The following is a 10,385-nucleotide window of genomic DNA, read 5'->3' as shown; positions in this document are numbered from 1 at the left end:
TCTCTGCTGCTCCTCCTCTGCTCCTCCTCCTCACCGTCCAACACCTCCTCATCCTCCCTCTGACTCTCTAAGCATTCTGGGTAATCTGGACTCAGAACTCTCTGGAACTTCTTCACCTCGTTCTTCACAAACCTGCCAATGTTTTCCTGGAGCAGCTGGAACAGAAGAAAATGTAAAGTTGAACTGGTAGAAGTCAACATCAGATCATCTGTGACAGACAGAAAGCCTGCTGGTCTGCAGAGTGCAGCATGGAGACTGGATCAGAATGCTGCTTCACTATTTACTTTGTGGCTGTTGTAATTAGCAGTAGTAGCTGAGCTTGTACATTTACACACCATAAATATGGAGTCCAGGTCTGTTTGATGCTGCTGGGCAGACTGACCACTGGGAACCTCTGAGCTCTGCTGATCAACTATGTGAAGAAATATGATTTGAACATATAATGACTGTAGGGCATCAGCAGCCTCTCTTGCCCTGGTAAAAAACCATGAACCCTTCCCAGTGCCTGTCTGTCCTAAATGTGACTACCCCTATATGTAGATTCACATGCCCATGATGCTCAGCACCTTCCAAATAAAAGCCCAACAAAGTACTCAAATTAACTCAAATAACAATGTAACTGTCCACTTGGAGTCATTTAAAGTGTATTGATTTCAATGATTGTGAGTATATTTTGTATTTGTAAAAGACGTTTTTTATTAGGATTATGGTTTAGTCATGGGCAGATCACTCCACGCAGGTACCAGTGTCGTCCACCAGTGGGCAGTATAGTTTCTGCTACTAGGCTAAACTAACCCCAGTATAACTGTGGATAAACCACAAACGAAAGCAGAGCAAGCAGACTCGAAGCACACTGTAGAGACGGCAACTTATTGAAAATAGTAACAAAGGAAACTTCCAGTCCTAAGTTTAATGCCCTTGGGAAGCGGAACAAGGTGTGTATTGTTGTCTATGTGCGGGTGCTGCGGGAGTGAAGTGTTCATGTTTATTGTTGAAAGTTGTTTAGCTATGTATTGACAAAGGGCCATTTAGCTTTGATGTATTAATGTAGTGTGTGATTTAAAGGTTATTGTGTAGTATATAGGTATTGGTATAGAGTGACTGTCGTTTAATTTGTGTATTTAATTAGGTTTATTGTTGTAGCATGTTTGATTTTAGCTAAGGTAATATGTGTATAAAAGTACTTATGTTTATATCTGATTGTATATCTTTATATTTTTCACGGTGAACTATGGTATTTGGATACGGAGGAAAAGAAAGAAATAAAGAAAACATAAAGACATTAGTTGAGACTCTCTGCATTATACTTTAAACACAGAGGGCAGTTACAAATAACATAAATCTTCTACATCCATGTCAATAAAATAATCAAGCTGATTACTTAAGGCGAAAACAGCTATAAAATTAAGTAATTAGTTATTAAATTAAATTACAAAACAAGAGAGTAGCTCTGACAATGACAGTAATAAATGTGCTGTAGTGGATCCTGACAGAAACACAACAGAGATAAATGCGCAGGTTCACTGAAATTCCTCTAGGATAAAAGTGTGGACATCAGTGGACTGAGAGGCTAATGAGGACCTACTACTGGAAAGTATGTGCACATAAAAAGGCACGCTCATACTTGTTTCTACTTTAATATTAGTTCTTGTGTTTGACATTTGTTCTTTGAACCTGTGTTTTGTTTCTGTGCTGCTGATGTGACATAAGAATAAAAAATTTTCTATTTTTTCTAAAAGTTTCTATATGTATTTTTAATTAACAAAGAACGGTGCTGGACCAAGACCTACCTGATAGCTCTTTTTAGAAGAGTCAACAAAACAACACAAACATATAAGATTCTTACTTTTGTTCAGCTTTGAATTCAATGGGGAAACCTTTAGACTGATCGCTGTTCATGGACACACAGCTGGGTTCATGAAAGTCTGGTCTCTGCCGATGGATCCTGGTATGAACAATGAAATGAATCAAGTGTGTTCTTAAGTGTTAATCCTTAAGATTGTCTGATGTGTTAAGTGACACCTTTGACCTGTTGTCACATCAAGTGTGTTTGGAGAAACCTTCAGTAAGAAAAGCTCCAACCAAACCTCACCATGGCTAACTATTTGATTTGATTTATTTTATTTTCACAACAAAAACATTAAAACAGTGTTATATATACTACTACGAGTCGGATACAGGTGAAATTCAAATTGAAATTCAAATTCATTATTAAAATTAAAAATATTACAAAAATGCTGGGGAAGTAACTTTTTTATAAAGCTATAAACGAATAAAGCTATTTGAAGTTGATTCACTTGGTAAACACTAAGAAAACTTGCCTGAGCAAACAGTGATTAGGAGGGGTGTCTACGATTTACACAAAATATTATTCTAGAAATAATGAAATAGATTCCAGTTTAGTTGGGTGGGGGCTAGCCCAAGCAACATCACAGTAATTGATATACAGTATGGGTACAACATTGAATAATACAAGATAATTGCAACTTTTTTGTTAATCAGGTTCCGGGTTTTTCCTAGTATACCGACCACTTTGGTTATTTTTGTACTAATGGCACTAATGTGAGGTTTCCAGGATAAAGAATCATCTAGTATAACACCAAGGAAACGAGCAGATCTAACATTGTTAATGGAAATATTATCAATTTGAATTTTCATTGAAGATTTAAATGTATCCGACTTAATACCGAAAAATATATAACTTGTTTTTTTTATGGTGAGTGACAATTTGTTGGACTTGAACCAAGTAGATAACTTGTGAAGTTCTTCATTAACTACCTTTATTAAAATTTCAGGGTTTTTATGGGAGTAAAACACACTTATATCTTATATCGTTAATAAGATTTTAGAAAGTTTATCTGAAACATTGGGGAGGTCGTTAACATATAATAAAAATAGGGGACCAAAGATGGAACCCTGTGGTAAGCTGCACTGAAGGGGAAGGGGAGGGGATTCTGTCCCATTATAGTTGACAGTTTCATACCGTCTGAAAGATAACTGGTGAACCAGAGTGATCAGAGTAACAGAATGAAATGGTTAACGGTATCAAATGCTTTTGAAAGATCCAGTTCCCCTTCGAGGGAACTCGAACTGCGTCGGTGACGACACTATGGGAACACCTCTGGGCGTGGCAGGGCTGAAATCATGAATGAAACTACTCCTATCCTATTGCTGTTGATAGAACGGTAGCGTGTGACGACGTAACTGGAGGCGTATATAAGCACGCAGGCACACCGGACACATTAGCTTTTTTCTATTCAGCAGGCACTCTGGCATGTTTGAGACTACTCAGAAGAAAGCTACCACTAGACGAAATTACCTGGAAGAAGAAGCAGAAGAGATGGCTGCTGAGCAGTTCAGGCAGTGTGTCTTTCCATACCGCGCTACATCACGGCTGGGGACACTCATGCCCTGTGTGTTTCCTGTCTGGGGATGCCGCATGCCCAGGCAGCTCTCGAAGGGGCTGCTTGCGGCCATTGTGAGGCCCTGCCCCTGAGGGTGCTGTGTTCCCGTGCGGCTGTCTTTTCCGAAGACTTTCAGAGGGTGTTGGGTCTCATGGCGGCAGCGTCCAGCGTAATCCCGTCTGACCTGCTGTAGATGAGAGCCCTGCAGTGGTGGCTAAAATCCAAGTGATTCTCCCCGAGGGGAAATTCGTTCCGTCTGATACGGGTTACGAGCAGGTGCCTTCGTTCCCTGTCAGTATGGAGGAAGCCTTGGTTCTTGTCCCAGGGTCCCGTGTTGGGAGCGTCATGTCGCCGGACAATTATTTCGACAGACGCCTCACTCGCGGGGTGGGGCGCGGTCATGGACGGCCGCTTTGCCTGGAAAAAGTTTTCTGCCCACTCTCCGCGGTCGCCGGTGGTGGCCTGTTTCAATCATCAGGGGGGTCTGCGCTCGCGCCCATTATGCAAACTGGCACATCAGATCCTCCTGTGGTCCCAGCAGGGACTGCTGTCCCTCAGAGCGACATATGTCCCTGGGAACCAGAATCAGGGAGCAGACATGCTGTCGAGACAGGGGCTGAGGCCTGGGGAATGGAGACTCCGCCCCCAGGTGGTGGAGTTATTATGCGAAAGGTTCGGCCCCATAGGCGTGGACTTGTTTGCGTCTTGGGAGACTACGCACTGTCCCCTGTGGTTCTCCCTCTCGCCCCCAGCTCCGCTAGGGCAGGATGCCATGGTGCAGACGTGGCCGAGGCTGTGCCTGTATGCTTTTCCCCCAGTCGCTCTGCTCCGCTCTGAGTTCTGGAGCGGGTCCGTCAGGATGGTGTCAGTCTACTGCTGGTAGCCCCGTTTTGGCTGGCTCGAGTGTGGTTCTTGGACATAATATCGCTCCTTGAGGGCCCGCCATGGCAGGTCCCCCTGAGGAGGGACCTGCTGTCTCAGGCGGAGGGCCAGGTCTTTCACCCTTACCCCGCCCTGTGGAAACTGTGGGTCTGGCCCCTGAGGGGGCCCAGTTCCTGGAGGCGGGCCTGACGGCGGGGACAGTCGAGACGCTGCTCAGCTCCAGAGCCCCGTCCACGAGAAGGACGTACGGCCTGAAGTGGAATGTGTTTGCCACCTTGTGTAGAGAACGGGCGGTGGACCCAGTTACCTGCCCGGTGACTATGGTACTGGAGTTCCTCCAGGACCGTTTCTCTGCTGGCCTTTCCCCATCCACACTCAAGGTGTATGTGGCTGCCGTGGCGGCGTTCCACACCCCTCTGAGGGATGGGCCTCTGAGGAGGCTTCCACTGGTCGTGCGCTTCCTCCGTGGAGCCCGGAGGATGAGACCCGTGACTCGTTCCAGGGTTCCCACTTGCGACCTGGCGGTGGTTCTCGAAGCGCTGGCCGAGGCCCCCTTCAAACCCCTGGAGTCGGCTGAGGCCAAGCACCTGACCCTTAAGATGGCCTTTCTCCTCGCTATCACCTCTCTGAGGAGGGTGGGGGATCTCCAGGCATTGAGGAGAAACCGAAAGTTTGCCCCGGGGAGGGTCAGAGCCATCCTGCACCCCTGTCTGGGCTATGTCCCTAAGGTTCCATCCAGGTTGGCAGGGTCTACGGTGCTGCAGGCGTTTCATCCCCCACCTCATGTGACGGCGGAGGACAGGAGACTTCATCTGCTCTGCCCGGTCAGAGCACTGAGTATTTACACTCTGAGGTCCTGCTGGTGGAGGAAGACCAGTTGCTGGTGTGTTTCGGGTCCCCCAAGGCTGGGCTCCCCGCTTCTAAACACACGATCAGCAACTGGATTGTTCAAACTATTTCCCTGGCCTATCAGGTGCGCGGGTTACCTTCACCTATGTCCGTAAGGGCGCACTCTACTCGAGGTATGGCGGCCTCTAGGGCCCTCCTCGTAGGGGCAGCTGGCTGGGCCACTCCTCACACTTTCATCCGGTTTTACAGTCTGGACCTTCCTTCTGCACCCGGCACCCGTGCGCTCTCCTCCTAGTCGTGCCTACAGGTTTCTGCACGCTGGGGGGGCAGGCGGAGGCTTCGGCATAGAATAGTGGGTATTCTCGTTCCCATAGTGTCGTCACTGACGCAGTTCGAGATCCCTCGATGGGGAACGTCTCGGGTTACGTATGTAACCCTTGTTCCCCTAGAAGGGGAACGAGTCAACAAGGGTTACATACGTAACCCGAGACGATCTTTTGCTTTGTATATTTCAGCCAAAAAATCTTGTGTAAACAAGTTTTTCAAGAACTTTGGACAGGGCTGGTAACACAGAAATTGGTCTATAATTGTTAAAAACAGCAGGGGCATCTTCTTTATAAAATGGTGTAATTTTTGCTATTTTGAACTCTACAGGCACAACTCCTTGGTCTAGGGAAAGATTCAAAATATAAAGTAATGGTTTAATGATATCAGGGTAAATTGCTTTTAATATATTACTGTCAATCATATCATGTCCTGGTGAACAGTCTACTAAATTGATAATTATATCTCTGATCTCATCCTCGGTAACAGATTAAATCCTCAGACGTTGGAGAATTCATGTATTCTAGTGGTCCAAAATGACTAGATGGAATCTTAGGAGCTAATGTTGGACCTACTTCAGAAAAAAAGGCATTAAATCTTTTGGCAATTTGTTGTGGATCTGAGACAATAGAATCGTCAATCTCATTTGGTAACTGCTTTTTAGAATGTTTTTTGTTAAGAATACAGTTGATGGTTCTCCACAAGAAAGATAAATTGTTTTTATGTTTGACTAATTTCACATTGTAATAGTGGATTTTTGCTCCTCTTATGACATGATTTAGTCTGTTTCTGTATTTTTTAAATTGCAACAGATTAAATGGGGTAGGACAAAGAAGGTATTTTTTGTTTTTCTGTGACTTTATGATAGCTGCAGTTATCCACGGTTTGGTTTGTTTCAAAGGCACTGATTGGAGAGGAAAACATGAGTTGTAAACCTGAGTAACATTTTTTATAAACAATGAAAAGGCCTTCTGAGTATCTACTGTTTGATAGATTTCACTCCATGATAATTGACTTACAGCGTGTCTGAAAATTATCAAATTTCTTTCACTGAAAGTTCATCTATATTTAATGTTTTTTAAGGGGGGGCAATTTTCACTCTCGTTAACAGTGATTAAAAATATGGTACAGTGATCAGCCACATCAATGCACAGGACACCGGGTTTCATTGTCTTGTTATACACATTAGTAAAAAATATTATCTATATGAGTTGCTGAAGTATTAGTCACTCTGGTGGGGACTGGAATCATAGGATTAATGCTATAGGATACATAGTGTCAGTAAATTCCTTGATTAACATATTTACCTGACTATTTTCAATATTAATGTTAAAGTCACCCATTATGTAACAGTTTTTCCTTTCATTAGAAATGATATCCAGAGCATTTGAGATGTCAGTAATAAATGCAGAGAGGTCATAATTAGGTGGTCTATAGATACATAAAATTATTGCTAAATTAGTTTCTACTGCTACTACTTCTGAAGAAGAATCAAAAAGCTTTTGAATGTCACATCTTTCTTTATAATGTAGACTGGAATTGATAAACAGAGAAACCCCTCCACCCACCCTTCCCTCTCTACATCTGAAAATATGTTTGTAATCTTCTAGGTGAAAATTCCCGGCTGTATTGTCGGTCAGCCATGTTTCAGTAAGCCCTATCACATTAAAGGTATAATTTAGATTTTCAAGATAAGTGGATAAACCCTCAAAGTTTTTGGACAAACTATGAACATTAACATGAAGGAAAGAAAGATAATTTCTAGTACTAAGAGAATTTATCAAAGTTTTAAAAGTACTTTCACAATAGTATTCAGAGGAGCCAAAATAATTCTGTTGTAGTTGGAGAATACTGTTTTGGTCTGGATCAGGAGAAATCATCATGCATATACAATGAGAGGAATTATTTAACCTTCACTGGTATGTGCTATCTGATGTTGTTGACGGGGTTTAACTATGAGTCGATCATTGCTAATAACAGCAAAGTTTCCCCTCTCTCTGGCTTCCTTCATAGCTGGAAGCAGTTCGGCCCTCTTCTTCGTAATGCGATCTGAAAAATCTTCATTAACATAGACACCAGTGTTTTTGAGATGAGCTTTCGCCTTTGTGAGAATAAGTTCTTTGTCCTTGTAGCGTAGAAATTTTACAACAATTGGTCTTGGTTTTGTTGTTTGCTGTTTCAAGTTTCCAATACGATGAGCTCTTTCTATTTCAATACATTTCGGATCAATTTTAAGCTTATCATTAAAAAATTCCCTCACCTTCTTCTCAGAGTCTGGCCAAGATTCAAATGCGTGATTCTGGGTTAAGCTATGAATTATCAGATTATTTCTGCAACTCTGATTATCACGGGAATCAATTTTTGAGGCAAGATCATTCACTTCAGAGTTTGTGCACAATGAGGACATCTGCTGCAGTTGAGATTCAAATGAATCAACCTTCTTCTCCATTGCCCTAAGATCGTCAATTAGAGCTTGGGAGAACTGAAGGCAGGTCTTCACCTCCTGCACATCTTTAATGATCCCATCAATTCTAGTTTTTACAGAATCCAGCATTGTTTTTGTGAAAGACAGGAAGCTTGATTCTTGTCTATCGAGCATATCAGTGTAAAACTTCCTTTGTTCTTCCAACATATCTTTCAAAATGTCCATAGTGACATAGTCTTCTTCATTGTGAAGTGCTTTTTTACTGCTACTTCGTGACATGATTACCTGTTTTTGTGAATTATTGTGGATAGTAAAGAGGCCAGAGGACTGGTCAGGTGATCCACTCAGGCAAAATCACTCAATAGGAGGAAGGCCAAGGCTGGTGAAGATCCGTAAAAAATATCAGCTTTTTCAAAAACCATCCAGTTCTTTGAGTTCAGTAATCCTTTTAGTTAAAAGTTAAGAAAACTTGTTGTATAAAAAATATCCAACATCACTTGAGGAAAATTTGATAAAAACATATTTTTGTGAGCTCAAGTCACCAACAGCACTCCACCTGGTTCACTCAGCCTGCAAGTTCACATGAGACCTGGGCCCTGTTTCAGGCTGACTGGCTTCTAGCTGGCTAACTAGCTCAGAGAACTTCCAGTAAACTGGTTGGTTTTAAAGACACCACAGTGACAGAAGATAAACTGATGGTCCTTTGAGGGCCATTAGCTTGCTGATGTGTAGCTGCAGCTTAAGCTGTTGAACGTAGGTTAAAAGTGGATCTACGACTTGGAGAGTGAACAGGGTCTGACTTCAGACCTCCATCCTGACAACACCTCCCCCAAGAGCCAGTGAGAAGAGTTATTCCAGTGGGAGGTAAATCACTTCCTTTGATGCCACAAACGTATAAAGAAGAAGATCACTGTAGCTGATGTTTGCATGAAACGGAAACTGGAGTGCTATTTGCTTCTGGATATTTACGTGTTTCCTGTTAAAACACAAAGCTTGGGAGGGACTTGTCGCAAATATTGATTGATGTTTGCAGTAGCCAATAGCACTGAATGTGCGTTACGTCCCCCCCCATCTTGCATGATCTGTGTGGACTAGTTCCAGCTCTCGCTGAGTGAACACAGCAGCCTGGAACAAACACATCATCCGAGACCGACAGAAGCCAGTTTGACAAGAGGGAATACAGTACCGATGAGTTTCTTTTTTGCCGGGCCTGTTCCGGAGCCGCTACTCGTCCTCACTTCCTGCTGGCTCCCCTGCCCATGGCCATAAACTTTACAAGACCCCCGGCCTGAAATCCTCTATGGCTTGAGTAATATTAGAAGTGTAACGGTGAACACTAACACTATCCCAGTGCTCCGAGCTCCCAGTCCAGGCAGAGCCAGCTAATATGACAGCTAACAGAGCAAACTTGATAACAGCAGCTAGTAGCAGTTAGCTGTTACTTTAGCAGCAAGTAAAGCTATCTGTTCATTAGTGCACTCCATAAATCCCAGATAGTTGAGGCAGAGCAGCCGGGGGACCTCAGAGGGAGAACCAGAACTTTGTGTTCTCCATCAAATATGATTGAGTTTCACATAAATCAGTTAATAAAGATGTGTTTTTGTTTTTGTACAGTAATCAGTGAGGTCTGGTCGGCCCACAGAAACACTACACTCTGGTGCAGTCATAAAAATGAGAAAGCTTTTCATTGGAAACAAATTAATACATGCCCCGAGTACAGGATGGGGCTTCAAAGTTTTTTCATTGTTTTCCAGGAACTGTCAAACTCTAAAATACCATCAAGAATACCTACAACAACGTTTTTCATCATCGCCAGCCAGATGCTGGTGTATTGGTGACATATAGTTCAAGGCATATGCAATAAAAACAAATTAACATTGATTTTGTTTTCATGGGGACTTTAAAAAGGAAAAGCCCCATCAGCCTGAGGCGGTCAACAAACCAACACGAACATTCAAGATTCTTACTTTTGCCCAGCACGGTTATGTCCAGCTTTGAATTCTATGGGGAAACCTTTAGACTGGTCGCTCTTCATGGACACACAGCTGGGTTCATGAAAGTCTGGTCTCTGCTGATGGATCCTGGTATGAACAATGAAATGACAAATCAAGAAAATGCAAGATGGCGGTGAATATAGCTGCCTCAGTGTTGGGTACGCTTTGTTTTGTTTTTGTGTGTTAATTCAGTTTTCGGCTGTGATTCCCGGAGCTCTTTCACCAGGGAGGAGCTCATGAACATCAGGGGAACAACTCCCAAGGAATTAATTCCCACTTTTCACACGTCATCAGTGGAATTATTGGACATTTTGGTGAAGGGTTCTCTCGCTGTTGTTCGCTGCAGGAGAGGAAAAAGAGCCTGGTAGCTCGTGCGTCTTTGCCGGGACTCCGCACAACGCTACCAGCAATATTTCTCTCCAACGTGCGGAGACGTGGCGGTGTGAACTGATACCGGACTCCGCGCTGAAAGCTAGCAGGCTTCAAACTGTACAGAGTGGACCGTAA

Source organism: Micropterus dolomieu, linkage group LG10, assembly GCF_021292245.1.
Source record: "Micropterus dolomieu isolate WLL.071019.BEF.003 ecotype Adirondacks linkage group LG10, ASM2129224v1, whole genome shotgun sequence".
Classification (NCBI taxonomy): Eukaryota; Metazoa; Chordata; class Actinopteri; order Centrarchiformes; family Centrarchidae; genus Micropterus; species Micropterus dolomieu.
This window is presented reverse-complemented; position numbering follows the sequence as displayed.